This window comes from Triticum urartu, unplaced genomic scaffold, assembly GCF_003073215.2.
Source record: "Triticum urartu cultivar G1812 unplaced genomic scaffold, Tu2.1 TuUngrouped_contig_364, whole genome shotgun sequence".
NCBI lineage: Eukaryota > Viridiplantae > Streptophyta > Magnoliopsida > Poales > Poaceae > Triticum > Triticum urartu.
The window spans coordinates 34,908-52,497 of record NW_024114181.1 but is presented as its reverse complement, the minus strand read 5'-3'; the positions used below and the strand labels follow the sequence as shown (position 1 = coordinate 52,497).

At 44.0% G+C, this 17,590-nt stretch overlaps 1 long non-coding RNA gene across 1 annotated transcript; it reads right to left on the bottom strand.

Moving 5' to 3' along the window:
- Positions 1-7,078: 7,078 nt before the first annotated feature.
- Positions 7,079-8,349, bottom strand: LOC125527349. The gene is made up of 2 exons (XR_007292058.1): positions 8,197-8,349; positions 7,079-7,463 (listed from the first exon to the last, which is right to left on the bottom strand). It is a non-coding gene; the product is annotated as an uncharacterized LOC125527349 (long non-coding RNA).
- Positions 8,350-17,590: the final 9,241 nt, after the last annotated feature.

Genomic DNA, 17,590 nt, shown 5'->3' with positions numbered 1-17,590 from the left:
CTCGCATTAAACAAGATCCAGATATAATGTTCATGCTCAACGCTGGCACCAAATAACAATTATTTAGGTCTAATATTAATCCCGAAGGTAGATGTAGAGGTAGCGTGCCGACCGCGATCACATCGACTTTGGAACCGTTTCCCACGCGCATCGTCACCTCGTCCTTTGCCAGTGCCCGCTTATTCCGTAGTCCCTGTTTCGAGTTGCAAATATTAGCAACAGAACCAGTATCAAATACCCAGGTGCTACTGCGAGCTCTAGTAAGGTACACATCAATAACATGTATATCACATATACCTTTGTTCACCTTGCCATCCTTCTTATCCGCCAAATACTTGGGGCAGTTCCGCTTCCAGTGACCAGTCTGCTTGCAGTAGAAGCACTCAGTTTCAGGCTTAGGTCCAGACTTGGGTTTCTTCTCCTGAGCAGCAACTTGCTTGCCGTTCTTCTTGAAGTTCCCCTTCTTCTTCCCTTTGCCCTTTTTCTTGAAACTAGTGGTCTTGTTAACCATCAACACTTGATGCTCCTTCTTGATTTCTACCTCCGCAGCTTTCAGCATTGCGAAGAGCTCGGGAATAGTCTTGTTCATCCCTTGCATATTATAGTTCATCACGAAGCTCTTGTAGCTTGGTGGCAGTGATTGGAGAATTCTGTCAATGACGCAATCATCCGGAAGATTAACTCCCAATTGAATCAAGTGATTATTATACCCAGACATCTTGAGTATATGCTCACTGACAGAACTGTTCTCCTCCATCTTACAGCTATAGAACTTATTGGAGACTTCATATCTCTCAATCCGGGCATTTGCTTGAAATATTAACTTCAACTCCTGGAACATCTCATATGCTCCATGACGTTCAAAACGTCGTTGAAGTCCCGATTCTAAGCCGTAAAGCATGGCACACTGAACTATCGAGTAGTCATCAGCTTTGCTCTGCCAGACGTTCATAACATCTGGTGTTGCTCCAGCAGCAGGCCTGGCACCCAGCGGTGCTTCCAGGACGTAATTCTTCTGAGCAGCAATGAGGATAATCCTCAAGTTACGGACCCAGTCCGTGTAATTGCTACCATCATCTTTCAACTTTGCTTTCTCAAGGAACGCATTAAAATTCAACGGAACAACAGCACGAGCCATCTATCTACAATCAACATAAACAAGCAAGATACTATCAGGGACTAAGTTCATGATAAATTTAAGTTCAATTAATCATATTACTAAAGAACTCCCACTTAGATAGACATCCCTCTAATCTTCTAAGTGATTACGTGATCCAAATCAACTAAACCATAACCGATCATCACGTGAGATGGAGTAGTTTTCAATGGTGAACATCGTTTATGTTGATCATATCTACTATATGATTCACGCTCGACCTTTCGGTCTCCGTGTTCCGAGGCCATATCTGCATATGCTAGGCTCGTCAAGTTTAACCTGAGTATTCTGCTTGTGCAAAACTAGCTTGCACCCGTTGTAGATGGACGTAGAGCTTATCACACCCGATCATCACGTGGTGTCTGGGCACGACGAACTTTGGCAATGGTGCATACTTAGGGAGAACACTTCTTGATAATTTAGTGAGAGATCATCTTATAATGCTACCGTCAATCAAAGCAAGATAAGATGCATAAAAAGATAAACATCACATGCAATCAATATAAGTGATATGATATGGCCATCATCATCTTGTGCTTGTGATCTCCATCTCCGAAGCACCGTCATGATCACCATCGTCACCGGCGCGACACCTTGATCTCCATCATAGCATCGTTGTCGTCTCGCCAATCTTATGCTTCCACGACTATCACTACCGTTTAGTAATAAAGTAAAGCATTACATCGTGATTGCATTGCATACAATAAAGCGACAACCATAAGGCTCCTGCCAGTTGCCGATAACTCGGTTACAAAACATGATCATCTCATACAATAAAATTCAGCATCATGCCTTGACCATATCACATCACAACATGCCCTACAAAAACAAGTTAGATGTCCTCTACTTTGTTGTTGCAAGTTTTACGTGGCTGCTACGGGCTTAAGTAAGAACCAATCTCACCTACGCATCAAAACCACAACGATAGTTTGTCAAATAGACTCCGTTTTAACCTTCGCAAGGACCGGGCGTAGCCACACTCGGTTCAACTAAAGTTGGAGAGACAGTCGCCCGCAAGCCATCTATGTGCAAAGCACGTTGAGGGAACCGGTCTCGCGTAAGCGTACGCGTAAGGTTGGTCCGGGTCGTCTCGTCCAACAATACCGCCGAACCAAAGTATGACATGCTGGTAGGCAGTATGACTTGTATCGTCCACAACTCACTTGTGTTCTACTCGTGCATATAACATCAACATAAATAACCTAGGCTCGGATGCCACTGTTGGGTTTCGTACTAATTTCAAAAAAAAATCCTACGCACATGCAAGATCATGTGATGCATAGCAACGAGAGGGGAGAGTGTTGTCTACGTACCCAACGCAGACTGACTGCGGAAGCGCTGACACGACGTAGAGGAAGTAGTCGTACGTCTTCACGATCCAACCAATCAAGCACCGAAACTACGGCACCTCCGAGTTCGAGCACATGTTCAGCTCGATGACGATCCCCGGACTCCGATCCAGCAAAGTGTCGGGGAAGAGTTCCGTCAGCACGATGGCGTGGTGACGATCTTGATGAACTACAGCAGCACGGCTTCGCCTAAACTCCGCTACAGTATTATCGAGGAATATGGTGGCAGGGGGCACCGCACACGGCTAAGGAATAGATCACGTGGATCAACTTGTGTCTTTCTGGGGTGCCTCTGCCTCAGTATATAAAGGAGCCAAGGGGGAGGGGGGCGCCGGCCAAGGAGGAGGGCGCAGGAGGAGTCCTACTCCTTCCGGGAGTAGGACTCCCCCCCAATCCTATTCCAACTAGGATTCCCAAGGGGGGAAAGAGAGAGAGGGGGGCCGGCCACCTTCTCCTAGTCCTAATAGGACTAGGGGAGGGGGAAGGTGTGCAGCCACCTTGGGCTGCCCCTTTCTCCTTTCCACTAAGGCCCATGAAGGCCCATATGGCTCCCAGGGGGTTCCGGTAACCTCCCGGTAACCCGGTAAAATCCCGATTTCACCCGGAACACTTCCGATGTCCAAACATAGGCTTCCAATATATCAATCTTTACGTCTCGACCATTTCGAGACTCCTCGTCATGTCCGTGATCACATCCGGGACTCCGAACAACCTTCGGTACATCAAAATGCATAAACTCATAATATAACTGTCATCGTAACCTTAAGCGTGCGGACCCTACGGGTTCGAGAACAATGTAGACATGACCGAGACACGTCTCCGATCAATAACCAATAGCGGGACCTGGATGTCCATATTGGCTCCTACATATTCTACGAAGATCTTTATCGGTCAGACCGCATAACAACATACGTTGTTCTCTTTGTCATCGGTATGTTACTTGCCCGAGATTGGATCGTCGGTATCCAATACCTAGTTCAATCTCGTTACCGGCAAGTCTCTTTACTCATTCTGTAATACAACATCTCACAACTAACATATTAGTTGTAATGCTTGCAAGGCTTATGTGATGTGTATCACCGAGAGGGCCCAGAGATACCTCTCCGACAATCGGAGTGACAAATCCTAATATCGAAATACGCCAACCCAACATCTACCTTTGGAGACACCTGTAATGCTCCTTTATAATCACCCAGTTACATTGTGACGTTTGGTAGCACCCAAAGTGTTCCTCCGGCAAACGGGAGTTGCATAATCTCATAGTCATAGGAACATGTATAAGTCATGAAGAAAGCAATAGCAACATACTAAACGATCGGGTGCTAAGCTAATGAAATGGGTCATGTCAATCAGATCATTCAACTAATGATGTGACCTCGTTAATCAAATAACAACTCATTGTTCATGGTCAGGAAACATAACCATCTTTGATTACCGAGCTAGTCAAGTAGAGGCATACTAGTGACACTTTGTTTGTCTATGTATTCACACATGTATTATGTTTCCGGTTAATACAATTCTAGCATGAATAATAAACATTTATCATGATTACAAGGAAATAAATAATAACTTTATTATTGCCTCTAGGGCATATTTCCTTCAATCGTGTCACGTCTAATTGAAGTTACTAACCTACCCCTATTTAGAGCAGTGGAAATCGAGCCGATGGATTGTCCGTGTAATGGGTAGACAGTAATTTCCATCTCCCAAACACTTGGCTTCGGGAAGCCGATGTGGGAGTGGACATTTTGTTGTTTCTTTCGAATTTTGGGACAATAAGCATCCACGTTTACTCTGGCAACTAAATTCGAATCCATTTTGTATTCCTATATGAATCTTTATAAATCATTCTATGTGTTTTTATGTATCTTTAAAAGGACGACAAAGATGTATTCCACTGTCATATATGAATATGGTTTACAAATGCCGATACTCAAATTCAGAAACTAGAATCCAGTTTAAGGTGAATTCGAATATTTGGAACACTTCATGTCCAACTCAAATGTCACACGCAGCATAATGTGTACTCACATTTAGATATGTACACAAGCGATGTATCAAGATTCAAATACCGAGTCAATCAACCAAGAATGTACGGAACTAACAGACCTATAAACACTTATAGAGTATATGGATCAATAATATCAACTAACATACATAAGCCAGGCCGCTGTACTTTTTTTTGGCTATAGCAGCATCCTTTTTTTAGCCAGCATCTTGGCCCTTTCCGATGCGTGCCACTTATGGTCCATCTATACTACTATTGCTGAATGCACATTCAACCCGATTGGCATATTTGTAGGTCTGGCACAGCAATCCAAATGAAATGTCTCCGAGTCATATCAATTAATACAGACTTGTGCTCAAATAAAATTACAAACAAAAAAACAATTATTACATGATCTCTAAAACAAATGGTTTGATTGATTACATGAACAGACAACACAAAGGTTATTCAACTATGGAAAGAACATTTCACCACTGATTTACCAAGTAGGAATTTAATTTCCTTTTTTCCTTCAGGACATCTGGTCAGTCTCAGCTTGCTTCATTTTGAAATCCACCAAATATTTAATGGTTGTCTTGAGTACTGCTTGTGATTGTGCTGTTTGCTTCCTCAACATGTCAACTTCATCTCTAAGTGCAGAAGCAGAATCTCTTTCTACCACTAGTTTAGCCTCTAGAGCATCAGCAGTTGGCAATTCATAATGCACGATTGGGCCGGTGCCACTGCTGTGGGATGATGCAACGTCCATGGGGACCTCGCTCTTTGATCTTGGGCTAACCTGTTTTGCCATTAAAGTTCCGATTGGATTCAGAAAAGTTGAAGTTAGCAAAACATCTCAACTGGGAGTTATAACAGCAAACCAGTTAAACAAACAAGGAATTAAAGAGTTTCAATTGGATGCTGAAAAGTAGTTATTAACATCATTGTAACCCGTTGTTGCAGCAGCAAAGCAGTTAAACAAACAAGTAGATATTTAAGTTAAGGCAAACAGGTAATTCTTAACAGTAAGTATCAAACACATAGATAGGCGCAGTCTACAATATGATTAATAGGCTGTGCCATTATGTAATCAGTAGCAAACTAAATTAAGCCAAGCAACGTAATTAAACAATTTTGCAATAAGTGGCTAACTAAAATTCCGAGAAGCAGGTAACTGAACTTACGCTAGTTCTTTGTACAGGCACACTGAAACTTCTTTTTCGCTTACATGGTTGTACGAAGGAGTCCATGGCATCAATTACTTGGATACGCAGTCCCAATACTTCTTTCTTCCCACACTGCATGGGTAAGTCGAATGGTTAATCTGGTAAGATGGTGCGTCCTTGATATGTTATATGAGGACGTGTAGTCAGACTAGTTGTAGCCAAACACATCACACTGGCTTTTACTGTATATTTCATGCGATTACTTTTGGCATATCGAGATCTAAGCAATCTACAATAGGATGAGAAGACTGGCATCCTTCACATTATTGGCGAACTCAGTTCATAGAAACAAGCAATTCAACCATTCTGTGGGTAAATCAAAAGCACCACTAGAATATTTTTCACTATCCAATCATACACGCAAAAAGGGGCGACGCCACCATAGGGGCTGGTATGGGCGGCCGCCTCAGGTGGCTGGAAAGTGTGCACCTAGTTTGAGTCGTCCAGGTTGGCCCATGCTAGTTTTGTTCGTCCCAACGCACGAGCAGGCAATGTAAAAAATGAAGGAAAAATGTTTCAATTTGGATGGGCCAATAACATAAGTGCAAGGCAGGCCCTATAGCAGGCTCGCGGCCCAAACGAGCGCCTCCCATATCGATCGACAGCAGGAAAAATCCCAATTCATTCGCTCCAGCCTTTAGTCTGGTTCGCTCCTAACCTAGCCGCCGCTGGACAGACCGACACAACACTTCCTCGCGCCCTCGTTGGAGGGCGGTCGCCGGGCTTCAAGCGAACGGAAGGACAAGAAGATGAAGATCCAACCCTGGGTGTAGCCTGCGTGGGAGGCAGCGGCGGCAGCACGGGCATGGCATCGGGCTTGCGCAAACGGACAGTCGCAGCTTGCAAGAGTAGCATCACTACACCACGGTCAAGTTTTGGCGACACAACTATCTGTTGGCATAGGGTACCTTTGCCAACACATAAATTGTAGCTAACACATATGCTGACAGAAGATAAAACAGTCGGAGGACTTGCTGTGGGGAAAGGTATTGCCGACAGAAGTTTACTTGCCGTCACTTTTTTGTCAGCATACACCCTACCTACACCGACAGATAATCTGTCAATGTACACCCTACCTAGGCCGACACATGGTGAGTCAACGTACACCCTACCTATGCTGACACATGGTAAGTCAATGTACACCCTACCTATGCCGACACTTAGTCTGTCTAAAGGCATTTAGTATTGCCAACACATGGTTTGTCTAGTTAGGGGTATACTTTTGCCGACACTTTCTGTGTTGGAATGTTTTTGCCGACATATAAATTGTTGGTAAGATGGTGCACAGCCAAAACAACAATTAGATACTGCTCTAATTCAAATGTTATATACAATGCTCAACTGTTATCCACAAACAATATCAAGATGAACACATTGCACAATCATTGATAAAATGGTAACAAAATTACACACACACACACACACACTGTTTGCAGGTTCAAGCACAAGTCAATCTACACAAAAGCAAAGTTTGGCCATCTTGGCAACCATCCAGAAAACACAAGTCACATAAAGGACCCCTACTCGCTGATCTAAAATACTTCAAAAACTAAATGGTCCAAATAATTGAGTAACATCCATGAGCACAAGATTTCTACTCCATAACACTTGAGCACCAAATGGTCCACAAAACACATAAGATTCAGGATTACAATTAAGTTGGCTGGTCCAAAATACTACGGACAGCCAAATGCTCCAGAACACTTCAAAGTCATCACATCCATGCGTACTAGGTTGCTGATTACCTGAAAATACTCCACAAGAATTTGGTAGAAAGTGCAGTCAGCTCAAGTGCTTTGAAGCTCATAGGGAGATTGACAGCCAAGAGAAGCACAAGAATTAACTATTTATGACATATGTCCATAACACACATAACATAGTTCTGTCATACACGAGGTAAAATATTTATAAAATGCTGAAAGGAATCATCATGCAGACATATCTACATATGCATAGAATAAGTATTTCACCATGGCAGGCATATCTACAAATTTTATTCAACGTCTTACATGCAAGAAACTATAGTAGGATTAGCCAATGTGAAGTTGTATTTGTTCTAATACGAAGTTACCTGATGTGATCTTCAAAGTTTGAAAATAATGGTACAAATAAGTGTTTGTACATTATCTGATGAAGTAGAACTAAAATGTACAACTTCTGACCAAAAAAATTGTAGTATGTGAAGTTCAGTTTATGCCATGTGATCTTCAGATTGTGACCACCAAAGGGATAACACCAAACTAATGCGTGTATGTTTAACTCCTAAGCAATGTATGTGCGCTTCAAATCATGTTGTGTCATTTTCATATTTTTAATTATAAACTGCAGTATGTGGACTTTTATCAACAAGATACAAAACGTATCTAGTAATGCTATAAGTTCAGGCAGAAATCTGGCTCTCTAGTCAAGGCTCAAAATGATCTATGTATATTTCTAAGAGAGAAATAATAAACTTAATGTATGTAGTATGTTTAGTACCTGCACCTGGTACATTAGTTGCCTTCTTGTCATCCTTGATCTACAACAATAACCGTTACTTCATAGAAATAACCGTTGCCTTCTTATCAGTCTGAGGGTACTTCTTCCACTACAAATTGCTCTGGAAAAATGTGTAGACATGTATCAACCATCCTGCAAAAAATAAAAGTGTTCAATATAGATAACATAAAAAAATTATATCAAACAAAGACACCGTTATTCATAAATATCTAGTGTAGATGACAATGCAATTCAAAAGTGATGGAGAATAAAATTAGAATGTGCCTCCTCAAACGCTGATTGGACTCAGGGTCCACCTCGGCGCCCTCTGCTCGCCCACCTCCTCGTCCTCGTTGACAGAATGACAGGTAGTACCACGTACTTGCTGCCCTGCAAGCTCAACAACATGTACAACCGCTCCTGCAGCACCAAGCACGTCGACCCAAAATTAAACCATGAAGCATCAGAAACTACAAGATGTTACAGCACAAACAACATTCGGTTGTACAATGAAGTTGAATCCAACTCAATCGTTTGCACTATAGAACTTAGAAATACGTATTGACAATCAAAAGTGCTTCATGTAAAAAAACTCAGAGGTTATGCACCTACAGGAGCTTCCGTTTGACCATGACAACTCACCCACAGAATTGGAAGTCACACAATAGGTCACGGCTTTAAATAACAAAATTGAACCACCTAGAAATCAGGAAGTCACACAATGCTAACAACATATGAACATTCACCCATATCAAATGTTAAAGGAATAATCACTTTCTAATTTAAAGGTGATAAAGAGTTCAGAGTCGTATGATGAATATACAAATGAAAATCAGCTATGAGACATGGATGTCAGACGGCTTGCTATGTTTTGTAGCACCAATCTATGTATCAAAATTGAGATGCTGAGAAATAGGAATAAGAACTGTACAATAAACAAATCTTAGCAGAAGATATGAAAGTGTTACCCTAATTTTCAGAGTTCAGCAATGACATATGGTTTAAAGTTCAGCAATGCACAAGCACGCATCATGCAGCAGTACAGAAAAGGATATCTCAGGAGGAGTCGATGCTTACCTATTGGAAAAGACGAGTCTGTGCGGATATCTGCAGCAACAGACGGCTGGCCTCGGGAGGGGCGCAGCGGGATGGAGAGCTCGTGGATGGATCTCTACCGGCGGCAGCAGGAATGGGGAGCACGGATGGAGAGCTCGTGGTAGGGCTGGGGCCTGGGGCGGGGGCGACAGGGGAGAAGCGCGAGGGAGATGACGAACGAAGTTGGGGGCTGGAGGACGGGGATCAGGGGAGGGGGTGGATCCCTGAGCACGAGGACCGCGGCTGGATCTCAGGCAGAGCGCGAGGACCGCGGCTCGATCTCGGGCGGAGCGTGACGACGGCGGCTGGATCTTAGACAGAGCGCGAGTACGGCGGCGACGGCAGCAGGACCATGGGTGGAGAATGAATACGGCGGCGACGGCGGCAGGGCCGTGGGTTGAGCGCGAGGACGAGAGGATAGGGATGGGGTGCGAGGGCGGCGGCTGGCACGGGTAGGTTACGGACTTGGTCCGATTCGGGGGATATTTTGCACGGGTCAGCCAAAAAAATTCCCGTCTCGCGCCTAAATGGCGCGCCAACTTTCCAAGTTTCAGGATTTTGATAAAAAAAATTCCAAGCTTCAGTGGCTTGACACGTGTGCACCTACGCCAACACTTATTCCGTGTCCATACACCCTACATACGGCGACACATATTGGATGTCAGTAAGCATATACCTACGCCGACACATAATTTGTTAGGTCCCACACATGTGCCGACACACAACGTGTTGTTAGCCAGTTGCCGACAGCTAAGTTGTTGCTTCGTAGTTGCTGACACATAGTGTGTCCACAATAATGTATCTACACCGACACATGGTTCGGGGACAAAACTTCATAGATACCCCGACAGTTTTTTCGTGGAGACTAGTGGACCTTTGCCCACAGAAGTGTGTCACGTAAACTCTACCGTGGTGTAGTGCATGCGCAACGAGCAGGTACATCACATCCCTGATTATATCTAATTCAACTCTTCAGTTTCTGGCCAATAGTTAAATCTGACGGTGTTGTAAAACTGCTTGTATGTAGGGAATCTATGAGAAAATGAAACCAATTTCTACTTATTTTATAACTCCCCCAATCAATACTGAACTGACTGAATCTGATGTATCTAATCAAGTTTCCGGTGCAAACATCCAAGCTCATGTTGTTCTTGAGCCTGAAGTGTCTAATGAACAGACTGCTAATGAAGGATTTGATGCAAACATTTTACAAGCTCCTGGTGATGAACATATAGTGTCTAATGAGGGATCTAATGCAAGCATTTTGCAAGCTCATTGAAGGATTTAGTGTCTGATGATGATCTACTATGTTGAGAGAGACAGAGATTTGCAGGCATTGATGACAAGCAAATTATAGTGCATTTTCATAGCTTGAGGAAACGTCGAGGCCATCTACCAGAAAGTCCCCGTATCATGACAACATAGCATAAATACTTTTCTAATCTGTTGTTTGAAACTATTGGCATACTTGTGCAGGATAGATATATTGATATGCAGTTTGCGCACTGGTTATACGTGCAATTACACTTCGATATTTTCAGCCAGAGAACGAATAATTCAAGCAGGTACAGACCATGTTTGTAGTCCTTGTACACCATGTTGCATTTTATGTTTTTTGGTGCTTGCATCATTTAGTGTTTATAATCTGAACTACTTTGGATCATTAGCTGGTTTTCAAAGTGCATGTAGCTTCACATTTCTTAAGTTATGTTGATTTCTGGAGTGCAAGTGCCTTCGTATTTTTAAGTTAAATGTTCGCCCCTGGTAACTTGAATTTGTGGATCAGCCACTGCACACAAATCATACGGGGACTTACGCTAGCTCGTTGTACATGCTCACTGCAGCTCTGCTTGCGCTTGGGATGTTCCATGTACAAGTCCATGTTACCACTTGCTTGGATGTGCAGGCCTTGTGCTCCTTGCATCCCCCTCTGCATTTTTGACACGGCGAATGGTTGATCAAATAAGAGGATTCGACCTTGATGTTGTACCGGAGGACAGATACTTACAAGGTTATACGGGTGTGCAGATGTGTACAGATCCCGTAGCGCCGCCATGCTTCGCTAAAATATGGATTTGCTTGTTTCAGATGATATCTCTAGAAGAAATAAGAGTTAAGGTCAGAGTTGCATAGGCGTGTAAGCTAAGAGAGCAGTGAAAGGATATCCAAACATCGTCGGAACAGTGCACAAGGGAGTGATGTGTGGATACCTAGTTCGGGCCGGCGTTTGGGCATGCTCGCCTAGCTAGAGTGTGGGTCACTTCAGAGCCGTTGAGGGTGATGCGCTGGCGTTGGCTAGCCGCGCACGGATGCAGATCTTGAGTGGCAGCGGAGCGCTACGATGCGGTGGACGAGACCGTTGGTCAAGCCCCAACGGCCTCAGGGGGTGGAGGTGCGACGATGTGTTTGGTGAAGTAGCCCCGGTGAGCTGGGAGACGGTGTTGGAGAAGCGCACCTGATGTGGTGGAACTCGGTGTCTGTGAGACACGTCGGTTGTGGCGGCCGACGTTGTCGGTGGACCACCCGGTGCGGTGGACGAGGGCGTAGATGAGGTAGCTCCGGTGCGGTGGTGAAGCGCGACCGTCGTCTTCGTCGTCGTCGTCCGGCACAGAGGTGGGGAACGGTGGGGAAAGAGACGAGACGAGGGGTGATTCGAGGGTTGGCGGCAAATTAGGGATTTGAGCAATCTGGGCGCGGAAGGGGACGGTGGAGAAGAGAGATTTTGCAGGGCTGGAATTGGGGCCGCCAGATATTTCGATCCGAAACGTGGAAGCGCGAACTTATATTGTCGTCGTCCTTTTTGGGGGGGTGGCTGGGTGCTACACGTCCGTCCAACACACGCGACCACCCCGACAGGACTATGCTTCGGTGCCTTAAGGCACCTGCCTTTGTGTCCATGACATATGGGCCCAACAGGTGGCTGGCCCACATGTCAGTGACCCAAAGGCAGTTGCCTTTAAGGCGCCGAAGCAGCATCCACCCCGACACGACCCTGGTTTGCCTGGTGCACCTACATTTGAGAATGGAAACGAATCTTCTTTCATTTGCAAACGAATCTGTATGTATTACCATGCCCATGTTTTCCTTGCAATAATTAGTCATTCGAAACGAGATACTCCATCCGTTCACTTTTGTAAGTCGTTTCAGACAACTTAAAATGAACTGTTTTGCACATTGTCTGAAATGTCTTCAAGGTCTTATAAAAGTGAACAGAGGCAGTACTATAAATTAATTAATGACGAGTTATTTGAAAAAAAGTCGAAACGGTACCCACGCTAACGTGGATTAGAGTGTGTGTCACATAATTAGTTATTTGAATTAGAGTGTGTGTCACGTAGTTAGTTATTTGAATTAGAGTGTGTGTCACGTAGCGATCTCCAATTCTAACGTGGATTTCGCATTTCACTGTATCCACGCTACTTTTTTAATACAAATTCATATGTATATGATGAACACCATGGTAGTGAGAAAACTTTTGGATGGATTCAAACATATGACCTACAAAATAGCACAATAAACTGAGTCAATGTCAACTTTTCGAAACTTAGTATGGCACGAATTCGAAATATATGGAGTATAATATCGAAAATCATCTTATATTTCTGAATAGAGGTAGTAATAAAATATGGTTTCTGTTTGAATTAGAACCAGGTCTGCGGTGGAGATGAAGTTCTCAAAGTCATGCCATGTGAACTGGAAGACCTGATGATGAGTTCTACTGCTGAACTATCCAGCTGTTGTGTCCTTGTCGCCACGTGTCCTGAACTAGTGTTTTCCTGTAGCATTGTTGTCAGGCGTGTTCTCGAGGTTGTACTTGACCACAACAATTTCTTGGTTGTGCCTTCGATTATGAAGGGTGTGGTTCTTGTAAAGCTTCCCAACAAATCTGATGCGGCCTGTCTTCATCATCATGTTTATGAGTGGAAAGACCACTCTGTTAGGTTCTCCAAGGTTGACAAGATGGTGATGGTGCATGTAGACATCTCACACGAAGTCCATGGCCTAGTCAGTTATCCGGGGTTCATCCCGTAGGTCGGTGGCAAGAAATAGTCTGCAGAGTTTAGTTAGTGCAACTTTGCTTGTCTGTAGTAAGTACTATTGTTCAGTACTTGATTTGTGTTTGTGAACCCTGTATTGTTCATTAGTACTGCTGCTTTTGGTGTGTGGTCAGTCCTGAGAACGGTCTATGTTAATGTATGTCCACTCAATTCAGTCTGTATATTTTGAAGTATCCAGATCATATTTTTTGTGAGGATGGTTTGTCAATTATGGTTACACTCCAATATCTGTATGCATTGCAGGGTTTATCGCACCCACCAGGATTTCCAGTCCCATGCATGTTCAGTCCATACGATTTGTCACGACCTTTGGACTGTCCTTCTTGTGGGAGTAGGCAGGGCCCCTGCATGCCACGCGTAGTTGGACGATCAATCTTCTGTTTAGTACTTCAACATAGTGATTTCCTGGTAAGGATTCACTCGTGTCACATCAAGTAAATCTTATTGATTTACTATCTAAATCTTATTGATTTAATGTCATGTTTTCTTTCTTTTCCTGCAATTTTACGATGCAGGTTTTGCCATGTGACATTCATCACAGAATAAACCGTTTGGTTTGCTCTACGATGGCTATTTTTGCAGGTTTCACTTCTTATGTCGTGTCAGTAATGAAGGCACTGTCCATCACTTATATTACTGGAAAAAATTGGATCAGTCTGTTGTCTGAGTACAAGATGAATCCCTATGATGAACTGCAGTTTGGTTTAACAAAAACGCCACAATTAGTCCTTCTCGCGTTTAAAACAAATGAAGAAAAAAACTGGATCATGGTCACGGATCCTGGTCAAGTTAGAAAGCTGATCATAGCAGACCAGACACGATCGCCGCTGTCTCACACAGATCGAGCACCGGCAGTTGCTCTAGCACTGACAGCGGCAGCAGCTCAGTCTGATCTAGCTGAGGATTGGGCACCGACCGCGTCAGTGGATCAGTCTGATCTATCGGAGGATCGGGCATCGACACCGGCACCTGCTCCGACACTGGCACCAGCTCTACAAGGAGCACCATCTCCGGCAGCAGCAGCGGCTTCGGCACCTGCACCAACACTTGCACTTGCATCTGCTCCGGCCCGTGCAGTTGCACCGGCAATAGACTGGGCTGCAGTTCGCACTTCATATACCAAAGTCCTTACAAAAACCGACATGTCCACCTTCTTGGTAAGCATTGGCCGCCCAAGTGCTTCGTTCTTTTTTATTTCCATGTTGTTTCACATGATTCACTGTGTTGATCTAACTGTTTGGGTATGTCTTCTTGTTTGCAAACAGAGAATTCCTAGAGCAACGAGGGAGTCTTTCAACAATTCGGGTGACCGCGGCCAAGTTTCTCTTACCATGTGCAGCCTTGGTGTGAATGAACCTGCTCAATATACCGTAAGTACAAAGGATGGTCGCATGATGATTGATGCTAAAGGATGGTCAAGGTTCAAATCTAAATCATATCTTGTGGTAGGGGATGATGTCAAAATCAAACTTTCTCGGCAAGGAGAGCTGGTCCAAATCAACTTTGAAATTAGCAGCACGCAACTGCCGAACTGATCTATCCTCTGAGAGATTTTGATGTAATAATCTGGCATGGTGAAACAAGTGTCATGTGTGTATAAGTAGTACGATAGTATTATTTATCACATGGTATATCGTTGATAGAATTGCAACTCTGATTGCTGGTTAGGAACTGTCGTTCGATTTCATTCCAACAGCTGTCGTGCTTTATTCAATTTTGTGTATTCGCCTTGCGACAGCATCTAAAACCAGCGCCGTACCGATCGCTTGCAATATGAAAAGCGCTGAGGTAGAACACATGGGCCCCCAAACATGCAGGGTCGGCCTGCGGCCCAAAGTCCAGAACCATGAGCCTATCTGAGTATTATATTCTCAGCTGAACCCCCATAAAAAAACTGAACCCCCATAATGCCCGTGTGTTGCAGAGGGAGTATATTTCTCGGCAAGGTGAGCCTGTGATATAAAAGATCTGTATATTTCTTTACAGAGGGGGTATCTCTCTGTCAAAAAATATATTTATGTGTAACTAGTTACTCCTGTCTTTCTACTTCCTTTCGCTGATATGTGGGGTAACCGGCAACGGGGTCCACGTGCCATATGCACAAATTAGAGTGCACAACTTCAGGGTAGACACACCCCGGTCGTAGCGCCGCAGTAATGCCCAATGAGCCATCAAATCACAACCCCCCCCCTTTCCAGCTTTAGCAGTAAGCTAGACGGACGAAGCGGCAATATTTCACTAGGCCTGAATCCCCATCTCCCTCGTCTGCTTGTTCAGAGAAAACCCCCTCTCGGCGATTGCATAGGGTTTTCTCATGGAGAACCAGGTACGAATTCTTCATCCATCCCCGATAAACCCAAGTCCCTTGGTCGCAGGTAATCCTAGGATGGCAGCCGCCGCCGTTGATGCATTTTTCTTCCTACTGAATCTAGTGTGTTTCATTTGCAGTGCCCAAAGTGCGAGTACCCTACAGGTTTCTGCGCCCTCGACGAGACGCCACACTTGTTCCTTCTCATCCTAACACAGCATTTTGAAACGTGCACAGTATGTTCCTAGAATCCTATTTTCTATCTGGGAGGGTGGGGTTTTTTTGAACATGTTGTGTTCTCATATTATTTTTCCTGCAGTGTATTATTTGCTCTGCCAGAACACATGTACTCAAGATGCTCGTCCTTGCCATAACTGAATACACTAGTTTAATGGTCACAGTGAAGATGAGCCATGGATATAAGTTCCGAGTTGGGTTCATGAACCAAGAAGGTCGCTGCTTTTTTATGGCCGAACTAGGATAAAGTTTCTCAAGTGTTACGGACTGAAAGTTGGCGCACGAATGTTGATGGAAATAGCAGAACCTGGTCTCATCTTCACTGCGATCTTCCACCCCGGCGTCGTTCCAATTGTTCATCCATGTTAGTTCTGTATCTGGTTCTTGCTTGTTGCCTCGATTACTTCTTAATCCACCTATTATGTCTAACTAATCACAATTTAACTTTAGAAGTAGCAATAAATCTCTCACGAAGATGCTACTTCTAACTAATATTTTCTTATAATTGGTGGCACGTGTAGGTTTTTTCAGAGTTAAGCAGTCTGCTCGTTTGTTACTCTGTAATAACTCGGCTGTTACTAATGGCACTGAAGTTGACTGAATCGACATCCACAAGTTCCTACACTTTATTGATCGTCTTGAGGTCCTTGTGGGGCGTTTCAATGGTGGAAGGCCACGTGGGATATGTGTGCCACTGCTGCACTCGTTGAACAGGTCCAACTGTGTCGAGAAACTTATGGTACGAGCTGTTTTCTGTTATATATGTTGTTCATAAACTATTGCTTATACACAGTTTTACAGCTGTGATCTTCTTGAAACAGGAACTGCCGAGTTCTATTGTTCCTATACAGATGCCTGACCATGGTCGGGTCAGACTTGCGCTTGGTCACAACATGATGTTTATGTCGACCTACTCAATTCCCCTTGGAAGTGAAAAGATACTTATTCATGGGTGGTCTCAAATAATGAAGGCCCGTCCATCTTGGAGAATAGGGCAGATGAAAGTGCAACTATCCCTAGGTGGTTTTGGTAATTCATAACAACATATAGCTCATTGAGCTAATGCTATTCCAAGATGATTATTTCAGGAAAGCTCAATGATTGGCATGGCATGGATGTGAAAGTGGAACCCTCAAAATGCTAAGGACAAAGGATTGGCTCAAGCTCAAAAGCTCAAGACTCTTCTTTTTATATTTTAGTGATCCAAGATCACATTGAGTCCATAGGAAAAGCCAATACTATCAAGGAGGGATGAGGTGTTGCTTAATGAGCCTCTTGCTTCATGTGCTTAATGATATGCTCCAAAACCCTCAACTACTTTCCCATATCCACATATGACCTAAACTCTAAGCCAAACTCGGTCCTACCGATTTTTCCTATCCGGCGCCACCGAGTTTCAATTGTCATTAGCCACTGCCAAACCCTAGCAATTCGGTCCTACCGATAAGGATCTCGGTCCCACCGAGATGGGGTTGCAAACTCTCTGTTTCCCTTTCGTAACTTTTCGGTCCCACCGAGATTGCAATGTAAACTCAGTGTTTCCCCTTTGTAACTTTTCGGTCTCACCGAGTTCCACTCGGTCTCACCGAAAGAGCAAATCGGTCCCACCGAGTTTGCCTGACCAACTCTCTGGTTAGCTAATTACCAAACTCGGTCTCACCGAGTTTGTGTAATCGGTCTCACCGAGATTACGTTA